Source organism: Lepidochelys kempii, chromosome 5 (assembly GCF_965140265.1).
Source record: "Lepidochelys kempii isolate rLepKem1 chromosome 5, rLepKem1.hap2, whole genome shotgun sequence".
In the NCBI taxonomy this organism is placed as follows: domain Eukaryota; kingdom Metazoa; phylum Chordata; order Testudines; family Cheloniidae; genus Lepidochelys; species Lepidochelys kempii.
In genome coordinates, this window is record NC_133260.1 from 75161235 (window position 1) to 75177122 (window position 15888).

At 36.5% G+C, this 15888-nt stretch overlaps 1 long non-coding RNA gene across 12 annotated transcripts in view; it reads right to left on the bottom strand.

The window, feature by feature from the left end:
- Window positions 1–15888, bottom strand: part of LOC140911533 (uncharacterized) — a 402088-nt gene that overhangs the window by 241187 nt on the left and 145013 nt on the right. For 11 of the 12 annotated variants that reach the window (XR_012159024.1, XR_012159022.1, XR_012159029.1 and 8 more), the window contains one exon: window positions 3813–3890. This is a non-coding gene — a long non-coding RNA (uncharacterized lncRNA). Of the gene's footprint in view, window positions 1–3812; window positions 3891–6264; window positions 6341–15888 lie in introns of all 12 variants that reach the window. The other variant, XR_012159028.1, reaches the window with a different exon arrangement.

The window sequence follows — 15888 nt, forward strand, 5'->3', positions numbered from 1 at the left end:
ATCTCAATTGTTAGTTATAACAGGACTGTGTGATTATTTTGTTCTGCTTTTTCTTGACTTGATATAGCTGTAGTGAGTATTCAGACAGCTAAATCCAAGTCTTTTTTAGACACAGAACAATTTTACAGATATCTTTACAGGAGAGAAGAGACATTTAGGGAAAGTATAATTATATTCAGTCAAACCACGTGTAAATCAATCTACTCACTAGTAGGCAACCCCTCATAGCCAGGTGTAGTGTAGCAGCTCTTGTTTTTCTGGCACCCCCAGCCAGCAGTCTCTCCAGCATTGTGATGCTTTTCTTCCAGTGACTCATCCTTGAAGCCAGCTCACTAACTTAAGTCCACCCCTTCCAGGAGGACAATTATCCAAACTTAAAACTCCAAAAAAGTATCATTAACACAAGTAAAACCCATCTGCCTTCACTGGGGCTATTTCTCAGCCTGTATTCCAGGCTTAGCCGGCAACACCCTGCTGGGTTCAATAACCCTTGCATTAGGCTTTGTATGCCACATTCCTTAGCACCAGTAGGGGAACCTTCTATTCTAGGTTCCAGGATCTCTCCCAGGCCACTGTCTGAAGAGCTTTTCTTTACTCTTTGAGGTTTCTTCTTAGTACTCTTTCCCCAGCTGGCCTTCATCATCACTTAAGCCTGGTTCTTCCTCTTTATTGCATCCATCTTCTGCTCTTTATGGGGAATTGCCAAATCCCTCTCAGGTGGGGCTCATTCTGTAATCAGGTTGGCTTAGCCCTAGGCTCTCCATATGTTATTCCACCACAAGTATGAGAATGTTGAGCAATGTATTTCTAAAGGTAATGAAATAGTGCATCTTGACTGACCTTTTTGTTTGAGACAAGTAGAAATATAATCAACACACATAAAATTACAAGTTCATGAGGCCAGAGATGAGTGCTGCAAACATTAGCCTGCTTAACAAGAGGGGTTACTTTACTGTGTCTTTGTACCTGGAGCGGGCATGGTACTCTCCTGGTTCCCTGGTCCAGAGTCCCATGGAGGTCTCAGCTAGCTCTCGTAGCCAGAGCCAGGTTGGAGTTCGGTCACTCTGCAGGGCTGGTATTGCCTGACCCATACACAGAAATCTCTGGCAGTCATTATTGTTGTAGTCCATATGGCAGGACCCCCTACAGGCTCAGGCCAAAGTTCCAGGAGCTGGCAAACTCTAGCTGGGGTTTGTATTTATTTCTCTGACACTTAACTGAGTTGATTTATAATTCAGTGATTCAATGCTACTTAATGGCTTTATCTGCATATTTATGGATGAAACCTCAATGCTTCCCACCATTTTCTATTCATCCAGAGGAAGAGCAATAAAAATTGGTGGATCCCAACCTACTGCATTGTAGAGAAAAGCAATGGCTAGCACTGGTGTTGGAAAGCTTCCTGAATTAGAAATTATATTCGATGGAATGGCATTAAAAGTGTTACCCAATCTAACCTGGATAGTTTATTCTGATCAGTAAATCGAGATTGCTATATATAGGAATCCATTCAGAACTGAAATTGGGAATGCCGTGGCCACCATATTCCTTCCAATCACCCATCAGAAAGTAGCCTCTTGAGTAACTGACCATTATGCAGCCCAGAAAAAAGACACTACAACCAAATGGAAAACCAAACAAACCACAAATAGACACCCTGATTCTGAATAATTCTTGATGTAAAGGACCTAATCCATTTGGCTGTAGGAAACTATCTTCCTCTAAGGAGATTAAGCTTTTTTTATTCCAGTCATATAGGTAGTGCATATGGTAGTGCAGACAAACTCATACTAAGTGTGATTCTATTCACCATATTGTGGATGCACTTGGCCCATTGAACTGCTAGTCTTGTCTTCACTCTGTTCTAGTTCTTTGCTATTTTATCCGGACTACTTAACAGACTGCAACCAATTTTCAAACAATACCAACTTGGGTAACCTCGGAAAAGGGTGAGCAAATTGAAATTTGTTTCCAACTTGTATAAAACAGTTGAGTATGGACAATCTTTGTTCATTTACAATTTATGACTTCATTCTAATCAAAATCCAAGAGACTGAAGTCCCTTAGTTGTAATCTTCAAGAGAAATTTTACCAGAAAATGTAAGAATATGTGCAGGAATTTTTTTACTTTCTTTCTCAAGAGACAAGGACATAATATTGTTAGTGCATGTTATATACATCATACAATTTCAGTATTTTCCCCGAAAATTTAAAAGTCTATTTTAAACTTGTATTTTTCTATGTCATTGGGGAGCAGAGGGAAGCTGTGGGGAGAGGGGAGAATTATAAAGCTAATACAGTTCTGCAGCTGAAAGCTAAATCCAGTGCTTGTGATTAAGGGCCCTGATTCTCTCTTGCCCTGCACTTTCTATAGTCATTTCCACCAGTGCAAAGAGAGTCTGAAGTTGGTGTAACCATTCAGATCAGGAAGCATTTTATACTCATTTTGCATGGGAATAAACGACTGTACAAAGTGGTCCAGGTCCTTATGGACCCAATTCTTCTCTCACTTACCCTGATGTAAATTAGAAGTAACTCCATTGGTGTCAATAGAGTAGCATCTGGGTAACTCCATTGCTTTACATTTACTTTTCCTAGGAACATACTAGTTTACTATGTTATATACTACATTGAAGATAAATGTTCAGACTAGCGATTTAAAGATAATTGCTTTTGTCAGCTGAAGCCATGTCCCCTTCCCTTCTTCTGCATCCCTGTGACAGGTACACATTCCATGTGCGCACAGAAAAAAACCCGCAAAGAACTGATTAAGTTACTTAAACAATCGGCTGTTCAGAATGAACCTCTTTAACATAAAGAGGAGTTTGGCAGGTAGGAGAGATTCTATTGATTTGTTTCTCCACAGAGAGCTGGTTGCAAACTTCTTGAATGTAAGGCTATTACAGTTCAGCACTGTGTGGATCAATTTTATCAATCCCTTTTACAATTTAAAAATCTCTAAATTAGGTCATTACGAACTCTCCTTTCCTCCAGTGAGAATAAGTTCAACTTTCTTAATCCTTTCTTATAAAGTAACTTAAGGAGACTTGCTATCATGCCAGACTATTATATCTATGGTGAACAGTGATGTATACTGTTCTTTATAGTGTTTCTTTAAATCTCGTCCTTCTGTATATTTCTCTAGCAATATTTCTGACTGCTTTCTTCATTGCAGCTGACAATCTGATGACTTTTAATACAACATTTTCGTCCAATTTCTTTCAAATCTATTTTCTTGTCAGTTTATTACCCTGCCTTACTATTTATCTCATATCTTGTGGCTCTTTACTTCAGAATTTACTAATATTTGAATCTGCAGTGAACTCCATTTGCACTCTATTAGTCAGGTACTTAAACAATTCCAGTCATTCTGAATCAGATTACATTTTACATTGTCCTTTATTAGTTAATGAGTCTTCCAGTTCAGTATCATCAACAACCTTGCCTGTGACATTATCTGTTGGAGCTTTTCTGTCTTCCGCCTTTTCTTAGAGGGCTATAGGATGCAAATTGTTTACACTAAATGTCTTGTCAGGCTTAAGAGCCTCTTCTGTTTTCAGAAGCATTCGCCAGAAAAAACTGGAAACTCTGAGAAGCAATTTTGTCTGTTCACCATCTCTCTTCCGCTACAAATGTAGTGTACAATGTAAAACATCCTGGTATGTTATTGACTCTAGTGTGTCCTGGAAATAAGGAAACTGAATTTTGGTAGAACGAGTCCAGGTGAGATATTACAAAAAACACAGTGTTCTCTTGTATGTGGAGAGAAAGTAGCAGCCCCATGATGAAGAGAAAGAGGAGGCTTCACTTACTTGATCTTATTCCTTTTTCTGATTATTTTCCCCTCTGGTGATACACATTGTTCTTATCCTCAGCGCTGCTGTCTTGATCTAAAATTTAAAACTAAGATTATAAAAGAGCAGAAAAAGATTTGCAGAGCACATTGCTTAATTCATTTGCTACGTCGGGAATCTACATCAATTTCAATTTCAGCCAAGTATCAAACATGTATGGACATGAAAAGGTAATGTGATACCTATTCTACATTGCCAATACAGAGTTTAACAATGGCTAGTTACATGTAGTTGTGATTGAACCAGTTTGGCCTGGTCAATGTGAATGGATATATATGTGTTATTAACCAGGTTAAAAAAAAAAACACTATTCACTATCTTAGGTGTGTACTTGAGCAAAATCATGGTATGGTCCTAGACACAGTGTCTGAATACAGTTCATTCGCAAACAAGTTTAAAAACTAATGTTAAACTCAATAGATTTTATACTGTAGTTGGGAGATTTAGTGAATCTCTGAGACTATATAATACTTTGTTAAAACATAAATGATTTCTTCCCCCCCCCCATAATCTGCTGAGAAAAGAAAAGAAAAGAAAAGAAAAGAAAAGAAAAGAAAAGAAAAGAAAGCTTTCAGGCTTTTTGGTGAGATTTTAATGAAATTAGTATGACTTTTTCTAGAACATTCCCTGACCAGGAAAATTTTAAAATACTGTAGGTGAGATTTTGTGCTGTGCCTCTATGGTCCACAATGCTGCCCAGAATGTCTACAGGGTTGTATGGTGTAGTCCCGCTCCCTCCGTTGGCATGAACCTTATGCCATGGCTTGCAAGGGGGCCCTTGGAAGACACCCTTACAGCTATGCCTGTGGCTTGGGATCCTCCCTTAGCTGGGACAATGACTTTTAGATCCCCTCTACACTGCTTAGCACTAATACATGTAGAAATATGTATAAAATGATATTATATATTTTAGGTTAATAGATAAAACGTTACAAATAGTGAGAGGAAAATCACACAAATGATATTTTTAAGGAATTCTATAACAGAGGTTCTGAATTATTAGCTGCTTAGTGAGTTAATACAGGAAGTAAATTTGCTGTTTTTAAATGTAATTTTAGTTGACTATGTTACAGCAATACTTACAAAGTCAGTGTTAAGCATTTTCCAAATAACAATATCAACGGGACACTACAACAAGCCAAAGGGAGACAGGGACACTTCTCATCTAGTAAGTCTAGAAAGTTAAGCAAGTGAAATATGTCTTCCATATCCCCTCACTAAACTAACAAGGAAATATAACGTGACTTATTCAATATCCCTTCCTGCCCCTTATAGCAGCTCTAGCACAAACTAGAGGAGTTAGTATTGAGAAAATGTACCAAAATATCTCACACATCCATTTTATTCAGGTTGTAACATTTCTCTCTCTTTCACATTCATCTCTATACATATGTATGGATAAGTATAGTGAGATCCAGGTTCAGAAGAAACATAGAACTAATTGCAAAATGGAAAAACAATTCCCAAAACATCTCAAAAATTTCAAAATCATTTTCTTTCCACAAGTTTCTAAACAGATCTTATTTTATTGATTGAAATGGTTTCATGAAAACTATAATTGATATAGAAAATGTTCAATTTGGAAAAGTTTCAGTTTGAAACAATTAAAATTTTCCTGTTTGCTTTGCTTTTTCCCCAGTGAAGAAAAGAGAAAGGGGAAAACAGTAAAAAAATTGAAAAACAAATTAAAAAATAACCTGAAAAACTTTTTTTTTGTTTCCAGTTTAAAAAAAAATTGAGAAAACAAACAAAAGAATTCATAAAAATACCCAATTTTGAAAAAAGCTTGGTATATTTATTTTTTAATAATTGTATGAAAACTTTCTAATAGCTTTTATCTCACCTAATGTAGCTGTAAATAGGCTTTTAACTAGGGCTGTTGATTAATCGCAGTTAACTCACATGATTGATTCAAAAAATTTAACTGCAATTAAAAAAATTAATCGTGATTAATCGCACTGTTAAACAATAGAATACCAATTGAAATGTATTTAATATTTTTGGATGTTTTTCTACATTTTCAAATATATTGATTTCTATTACAACACAATACAAAGTGTACTTTATATTATTATTTTTTATTACAAATATTTGCACTGTAAAAATGATAAAATAAATAGTATTGTTCAATTTACCTCATACAAGTATTGCAGTGTAATCTCTTTATCCTGAAAGTGTAATTTACAAATGTAGATTTTTTTTGTTACATAACTGCACTCAAAACAATGTACAACTTTAGAGCCTACAAGTCTACTCAGTCCTACTTCTTGTTCAACCAATTGCTAAGACAAACAAGTTTGTTTACATTTACGGGAGATATTGCTGACTGCTTATTTACAATGTCACCTGAAAGTGAGAACAGGCATTCGCATGGCACTTTTGTAGTGAGTGTTGCAAGGTATTTACATACCAGATATGCTAAACATTCAGATGACCCTTCATGCTTCGGCCACCATTCGACAGGACATGCTTCCATGCTGACGATGCTAGATAAAAAATAATGCGTTCATTACATTTGTGACTGAACTCCTTGGGGGAGAATTGTATGTCTCCTGTTCTGTTTTACCCGCATTTTGCCATAAATTTCATGTTATAGCAGTCTTGGATGATGACACAGCACGTGTTTGTTTTAAGAACACTTTCACAGCAGATTTGACAAAATGCAAAGAAGGTACCAATGTGACCCAACTTGACCCAACGTTTAAGAATCTGAGTGCCTTTCAAAATCTGAGAGGGGTGGAAAATGCTTTCAGAAGTCTTAAAAGAGCAACACTCCGATGCGGAAACTACAGAACCCGAACCACCAAAAAAGAAAATCAACTTTCAGCTGGTGGCAACTGACTCAGATGATGAAAATGAACATGCGTCAGCAGGGGCAGCTCATCCATAGAGGCGAACTAGGTGAGCGCCTAGGGTGCCAACTTAAATGGGCTGCCAAATTCGAGGGGAAAAAAATCAAATAAAAAAAAATGAAAAAGCTGAAAAAAATACAAATAAAATAACAAATATGTCACTATTTCAATTTCTGTGTGCGTACGGAGGAAATATGAATTATAATTAATTTTTCTACATTTCTGAGAATTTATTAATATGTCAAATCTTTTATTTACTGAAAAAATAAATAATATTTTAGCAAAAAAAATTTCAATCTGTGACGTAGGGTCAAGATGACTCACTCTGCAATTTCAATAAGCAATAACTCAGCCACAATGAAACACATCAGCCAGCAGCAAGAGCTGTAATGTTAGTGACACCTAACTTGAATATACATCAATGTCACATAGACGAAAATTCATGTAGAGCAAAGATATTGCAAGTTGATACATGTCAAATGGTCATTTTAACACACTTTGCAGGTAGATGGTTAAGAATTGAGCAAACACTGTGGAAAATTGTGTTTCTTGGTGCCAAAGAATAAAAAATAACATCTTTTAGCATTATAAATCCAAAATGTAAGTATCTTTAAACCTTAGTGTTATTATTGGGCTGCATAATTATTAACTTTTCTTTGTTATAACTAGTTCACATGTAATAAATAAGGTCCATAAAGGAAAAAAAACAACATTAATGCTTAATACACTACAAAAGTGATGACATCACACTCCAATCGGGTAACTGTGAGGGAGTGGATTACTTTCCAAACAACTGGTTTCGGGTTATAACATCGAAAAAAGTCATTTTGTTCCTGAGTAAACGCTGTAACTAACTGTTTTGATAGGTAAGTGAGTGTATGTTACTAATCATTGAACCTTTAAGCAGTGAAAAGATGTGTTGGGATGGCTGCAATGTGGTTTAAATCGCCAACCATGTGGTGTGTCAGCCATCCTTAATGCTAAAATGCTTGCAGTCGGGAGCACAATTAGTACATAACAATATTCAAATGCCCCATGGCAGAAAGAGGAAAAAGAAAACCCTCAGGAGCTGAGTATCGTAAAAGAAAGGCTGAGAAGGAAAAGGACCAAGCAAAACAGCAGATATCCTTCCTGAAATATCTTCTCTTTAATCCAAATAAAGATGGAAGCAGTTCACAGCATCCAGATGAAGGAATTTTACTTGGATAGGAGGTTAGCTCACATCTGCATGGAAGCAGTTTGGAAACTCAAGATGATGGAAACTGATTTCTAGATGAAGGCAGCTCACAGCATCAGACTGATATGGAAGTGGAGAAAATTTATTCACCTTCAGAGAGACATGCAGAAATTGAAGTAAATGAAGTAGAAGGAAGAAAGGATGAGGAAGTTACAAACAAGTTACAGTATGGGGACCCAGCTTCATGGCCCAGATGTGATGACAGCGTGTGGCAAATTCTCGTGGAACATGGACCTGAATAAGTTCATTAATTTCCCTTCCCTAAGGATGGAAATAAAAGAAAATTCTCTGCTCAGCATTAAAAGAGGAAACTCATTAATGGGGAAGAAATTAATCAAAACTGGTTACAATATTCAGTGTCAAAGGACTCTGTGTTTTGCTTTTGCTGCAAGTTGTTTAGAAATCAAACAATTGGTACATCACTTACTGAAAATAGTTCAAAGGACTGGAAAAACATATCTTCAATTCTTTCTTCACATGAAAGAAGTACAGAACATTTGGAATGTTTTCAAAATTGGAAAGAACTTGAATTAGGATTAAAAAAGGAAAAACTATTAATGAAGAAAATTTATGTGTGATCAAGGAAAAAGAATATTGGCAACAAATATTGGAGCATCTGATTGCTTGAGTGAGAGTTCTCGGTGGGCAAAATGTAGCATTCCACGGCCACAGTAGAAATGAAAAATTATACACTCCAGGTAATGGAAACTTTTAAAAAATTGTTGAATACTTAGCTTTGTTTGATCCAGTCATGAAGGAGCATCTATGTAAAATAACTGATCATGAAACACAGGTTCATTACTTAGGAAAAAATATGCAGAATGAACTGATTCAAATCCTAGCAAATGTCTTTAAAAAGAAAATTGTAGAGCTGCCCATTCTGCAAAATACTTTTCAATAATACTGGACTGTACACCAGATGTGAGTCATGTTGAACAAATGACAACGATCATTTGTTTTGTGGATATGGAAAAGTCTGCAGATGAAGATAATGTTTATGTCTCATAAAGGAACATTTTTTCGGTTTCATACCACTGAAGGACACGACTGAGCATTTATGACTCATCCTAATCTATAAGAGCCTGAAACAATGTCATTATCTGTTCAAAACTTACATGGCCAAGGCTATGATAATGGGAGTAATATGAAGGGTAAAGACAATTGTGTGCAAAGGAGAAAGATGGAAATCAATCCTTTTTCGTTCCTTGCAATGCTCATTCTCTGAATTTGGTTGTCAATGATGCAGTTTGGAGGCAAGCAGTTTCTTTGACCTGGGGCAACGTGTTTATGTGTTTTTCTCAGGCTCAACATGTCATTGGGAGATTCTGACTCGGCATGTGAATTCTCTAACTGTGAAACCACTTAGTCAGACAAGATGGGAAAGTCACATTGATGCTTTGAAACCTCTTCGCTATGAACTTGGAAACATTTATGATGCCCTAATTGAAATTTCTGATGATACTACCTTTACTGGATCATCTGGCAATACAGCACGTTCAGATGCAAAGGCTCTTGCAAATGGCCTTTCCAAGTTCTAATTTATGACTTCACTCATTTTGTGGTCCTTTTCGAGATTAACCTAACTAGTAAGCAGCTTCAGGAAAAGAACTTGAACATACAGTCTGCTATTCAAAAACTGCAGCAAACTAAAATATTCTGGAGGAATTCAGAAGTGATGAAGGGTTTGAAAGAACACTGGTAGATTATCTTGAGCTTGCTGAAGAAATAGACTTTCTGACAGAATTTGAACCAGAGCCAGTTCGCATTCAGCAAAAGAAACAGCAGTTTTCATACGAAGGACGAGACACACCCATTCAGAACCCAAAACAAAGGTTCAAAGTGAATTTCTACTTCGCAGTCCTTGATACTGCTATTCTCTCAGTTGAGGAAAGATTTCAACAGATGCAGCAGCTAGAGTCAGTATTTGGCTTTCTATATGATATCCACAGCTTGCAAAAGAAAACAGCAAAACAGATAAGAGAATTTTGTATAAAACTGGACTCGGCATTGACTCATGACAATTCAAAAGACATTGATGCTACAGATTTGTGTAGTGAGCTTCAGGCTTTTTCAAGATGACTTCAGAAACATTCCACTCCTGAAGAAGTACTGGAGTTTGTCTGTAAAAATAAACTCACAGACAGTTTTCCAAACATTTTTATAGCTCTACACGTTCTTTTAACTTTGCCAGTTTCCATAGCTAGTGGGGGAACATAGTGTCTCAAAGTTAAAATTGATAAAAACATATCTGCGCTCAGCAATGGTGCAAGAGAGACTTGTTGGACTTGCCACAATGTCAATAGACCATGAAATAGCTGGAAAACTGGATCTAAAAGACCAAGTGCCTGAATTTTCAAAACTTAAAGCAAGAAAAGTCATGTTTTAAGAGCACAGAGTGTTTGTTTTGTAAACACAGGTTAAAGTTCATTGAAGAGTTTCCTTATTTCTTTCTATATTGGATGTGGTGGTAATGGCAGTTAAAGCAGGATAGTGTAATGGATGATTTTGGATTTGTAATAATAAAATTATAATTAACATTTTTAATGCATTTTTATTTGAAATCGGACTGAAATATCATCTAGCTGTTGTGTACAAATCTATTCTGAAAATGTCGTGTCTCTATTTTATCTGATCTTAGAAACATTGGTTGCACAGACTGATGGACGGACAAGCCGAATAATTAAGCCTCTGTTTTAAAAAAAATGCTTAAAAAACATTACAAGGAAAAAAGGGGCAAAATGTTTCCCAGTTTACCAAAAACCTCAGCCTAGATCTGCCAGTTTGGGTGTGAGGGTCATTGATTGCATGGTTTGCCTAGGTGTCAGTTGCTGGCAGCTAGTCTAGGGCTGCCTCTGTGCATCCGATCACTTTGCTTTCTATCATTATCAAGCAGAACCCATCATCAGTATGGACGCGTGTATTCTGGAAGGGTGGCTGAAGCATGAAGGGACATATGAATCTTTAGTGCATCTGGCACGTAAATATCTTGTGATGCCGGCTACAACAGTGCCATGCGAACACCTGTTCTTACTTTCAGGTGACATTGTAAACAAGACATGGGCAGCATGATCTCCTGCAAATTATAACCAAACTTGTTTTTTCTGAGCGATTGGCTGAAGTAGGACTGAGCGGACTTGTAGGTTCTAAAGTTTTACATTGTTTTATTTTTGAATGCAGTTATTTTTGTACATAATTGTACATTTGTAAGTTCAACTTTCATTATATAGAGATTGCACTACAATACTTGTATTTGGTGAATTGAAATATACTATTTCTTTTGTTTTTTACAGTGCAAATATTTGTAATAAAAATAAATATAAAGTGAGCACTGTATGCTTTGTATTTTGAGTTTTAATTGAAATCAATATATTTGAAAATGTAGAAAGCATCCAAAATATTTAAATAGATGGTATTCTAGTATCGTTTAACAGCATGATTAATCACGATTATTTTTTGAATCGCTTGACAGCCCTACTTTTAACTACCACTGGTAATCTAAGCATCCAGTAGCAGCTTTGGGTACAATAAGACCCCTTCAAACCTGTGTCACAATTGACAGCGGCACTCCCTCAGACAAGGATGTTGACAATTCTTGCCACCTCCTCTGGCTTCATTCCTTACCTACCAACATTATTTCAGTTTCCGACTAGCCCTTGCCTAAATCTAGGTTGCCAGCATGCACTGGGTAATCCTACCCAACTGTATTGGCCAAGTCAGATGAAATGGAAGCATAAAGTTAGGTATCAACTGCATACCAAAAACAGCACATCCCAAATCTCTTTTTAACCTCATCCTAAATGGGCTCATTGCTCATGAGCATAAAACTCCATTATACTGAGCTCAAGAGCTGCCTTGGGGATAGATGTGCAACTACCTATAATTACCCTCTAGTTCCTATCATATTAAAAATAATTGAGTCATTTCAAAGAACCTCCATCCATCCCTGCTAGGGACCACTACAGTCAATGGTATCAACTGCTGCTTACAGATCTTAAAGACTCAGCATGGGTACTGTGTCCTTTTCTATTCTTAGAAGATCTATCAGTACAATATTATATACAATACTATACTGTTATTTTTAAATACACACTGTTATTTTAAAAAGTTAATTAATTAAACATTTTAACCTTAATTAAATTTTTGTGTACATATTTATTTTATGTATTAATTATTATTATTAAAAACACCTATCCAAAGCTCAAGAAACCCTGATGTACATTGGCAAAGCACTTCCAGTTATTGCAGTATTAAAACAATTCATCTGGAGCTCAGCCAGTCACCTACAAACACTCCTTTCTGCTCCTTTATTGTCTAGGCAGTGTACCCTCAGTCTTCTTCAAAATGCAGGCAAAAGGTGCTTTTTGCAGAATGCCCAGAAGGTCACCAAATTTGAGCTATTCCTGACTGTGGGGTGAAAGGGGAATGCCAGTTCCAGAGTCTCAGAATACTCACAGAGAAACCCCAGCCACCTGCTCCCACTCTTTTATAATGAAAGGGCTCTGTGCTAAGTGCCCTGGCTAGCAGCAGATGTGGCAGGATGGCCTGGGGCGAGAGGCAACGATTTCAATGAGAGTTAGGTACCTAACCTGCTTAGATCCTTTTGAAAATCCCACTCAGCACAATCTACATCTTTACACACCTGAATACCTTTGAACATTTGGCTGCGTCATTTCAAAAATTGGACTTCAGCTCCTAAATCATTTAGGCACTTTAGAAAATTTTACCTTATTTTTCAGAAAAATGGTTTGGGAGCCACAAAAATCTTGGGTTCTAATCCTAGCTGAATTTAAGAAAAAAGTCTCTTAAACCCCCTTTGCCACAGTCAATATGCTTTTTAAACTGGGGCTTTTTGATTGTTTTTGAAAAAAGTGATTTCCTTAAAATCAAAAGTTGCATCCGTGCTTCGCTTTCCTGTGTACGTTAATCAAATTTAAAAAATTAAGAAGAACTTGGAGTATCATGATGAAAATATATGTTCAAAAAGGTTGTGGCTGGGGGCATTGCATAATGATATCTATTGATGGTAGAATTGGTAGGGAGTCTTTTATCTTTTTTTATTTCACTGTGTTCACATGTTTATGCAATTTACCTTGAACATATGGCTGCTGAAAGAAATTGAATGATGCAAGTATGCCAGTTAAAATAGACACTTAAAACACTTGATCATTTTCACAATTATGTATGCTCAGTTTATTTACATGCATTGGCTACATTTAATACTTTTGACTATAAGCTGTTGTTGAGACATCTGTACGTCTCAGATGAGATGGATGGAGGGAGTCACTGCTGAATAACATGGCTCACTTTAATGGAGAGGATCCCACGGGGTATATTTGGGCAATTCTTACTCTTCACAGAATATCTCTTATGGGGGTTCCTACACTGTTGCATCTTGCTACTGCTTCTGTTCAACATGTATGTGAAGGTCTTAAGGAGATGTGCTGGAAGGCGACCTGGGCTGTGATGTCATCAGTATGCTGATGATACTTAGTTCTATACCATCATCATTGCTGCTGCTGCTAGTGCTTACATGAAATGGACTTGACTAAGGGCCAGCTGGCTGAGGCTCAAACCAGAGAAGGAGGAAGTAGTGATGATAGGTTGGGAGGGAATCATCTGGATGACTTGGTGAAGGTTTTATCTAGACTCCTGATTGAGGAAGTATGGCTACCATTTGTAATGAAGTTTCATAATTTAGGGGTCTTATAAATGCCTCTGCTGATCCTAGATGCGCCGGTAGCATCTGTGGCTATGAGATGATCATATGCACATGGCAAAAGAAAAATGACCATTTCTCTCTCTCTCTCCTTTGCTGCAGTTATTTATGCCTTTGTTGATGAAAGACTAGACTAGTGTGATCTCCTCTGTGTGGGTCTACACATGAGATCACCCGGAAGCTGAAGCTAGAGGAGAATGCAGTGCCTCACTTATATTATGGGCAGCTCATCAGAGATACTAGGAGCTAGCAGCTAGATCCTTACTACTTGATCTAAAGTTAGCTAGTAGTAAAATAGGGACTAGTAACTATGTGAACTATGGAAAACAGAACAGCTATTGTGATTCTATTCAGAAGAGGGCAGAAGAACACAAACACATTAACTATCTCCCTAAAATATTGTATGAATTCCTCCATCTTATTGTGTCAGTACAGAACCAAGAAATTCTCTCTCATGTTAACTAAAATTTTAGGAAAAAGAATATAAAGTGTATGAGCAGATCCTAACCCAGTACAGACGGACATATAACTCCACAGAAATCAGTAGAGCTACATTCATTTGTAATTACTGAGTTTTGCCCCAGATATGTTAAGGAATGAGATACAAAGGTGAAATTTTAAACAGACTTGTAACATATTCCTGATTTTTTCCTGCTACTACCTGATTTTGTTGATGATGGTGACAGGACTTTATATTATTATAGTTTGATTATATAGGACAATGTGCTACTGGGATTTGTTTACATAAAACTAGATAACCCCTTATAATATCTTTCCATAATATACTTTCACAAATACAACATTCCCCTTCCTCATTCCTACTGAAAACATATCAGAGATGAAGAATGCATTTCTCTTTCATAAAGAGAAAAGGGGTTTGAACTGACAAGATGTTTCTAAACAAATAATAGGTTGCAGAGTTTTACTCAAGAATTCCATTGGAATTATGGAGAACTTTACATGTAAAATGGAACTTATTAGAAACAAAAGTAGAATTATGAGGATTTTTTTTTCTGTGCACTGACATATCTAATGCATTCTGCCTAAAAAAATAAGCAATAAGGAGAAAAATATTTTATAAATGTTGGTTTTTAGTATGCATAACTATAAGGAGCTCAGAGTTGCTTCAAATGAAAAATCAGTAAATCCCTAATGCTAGAAATTCATACCCATGCTTAACTTTAAGCATATGATTAGTTCCATTGAGAACTTGTGCTTACACCTTGACTTATCTAGTGATATGTTACACACCTTAGCCCTTCCTTGCAATATCCCAGTGTGAGAACTATTACCTACTTAAAGTTAAACATACGCTTAAATCTTTGCAGAATCAGAGCCTAAATTTCTAAAGGTGGGGTTATGGCATACCACTTTTTAAAAAAATTCCTCTCTATTTTCAAAGTTCCAGCCTCCTTTTGCAAATTTTCTCCCCACCCTGCCACCCCCAGTTAAAGGAAAGACTCAAACATTCAAAATTCAAAAGTGGAAAACCAATAATTTCTGGTTTCAAAAGCTGAAACAAAATGTCAATTTACATATAAACAAAAACATTTGCATTTTTTCACATTAAAACTTCCCACGGAAAACTGAAATTTTAAATGAAGCTATATTAGTTTAAATTTTCTTGTGATATATATATATATATTAACTATCTCTCTTAGATACATATGGACTGGTGGGAGTTCTGTTTCTTTAACTCTGTGGCTGGAAGCCAGGCAAGAGGAATCTATGGAAGACACTCAGCAAGGAACAGAGACAATGTGTATAGCTTTAAGGATATTATTTTCCTTATTGTAATAAAGCTCCAGTGTTAGAAGAAAGCATTTCTTTTCATGAATCTTCACCATTGACACATTACAGAGATCTACAGCCAGGAAAGACGACAAGTAGTGTACTGTGCTCACTAAATAAGTTTGGGAGAAAGATACTTGTTTCTGGAGGGGAAAAAAGTTTTTATTGTACAGATGATTGTTTATGTTTTGTCAGAAGGAACTGTCACCATGCTTATGGATATTAGTGATTAACGGACCTGGCCCTGTGGTCAAGTAGGCACTTTAATGGGTGGCAATGGTAGATTTCCAGATTAAATCATTTAATTTATTTGTGTGAACAAAGACTATATTAACTCATCCAAATGTTTCCACTAGTACAAAAACATAATGGTGGGGAGAGAAAGGAAACATCTGCTGTATGTAGAAGCAGCTTGTGGGCTAATTTCCATCACTGAAG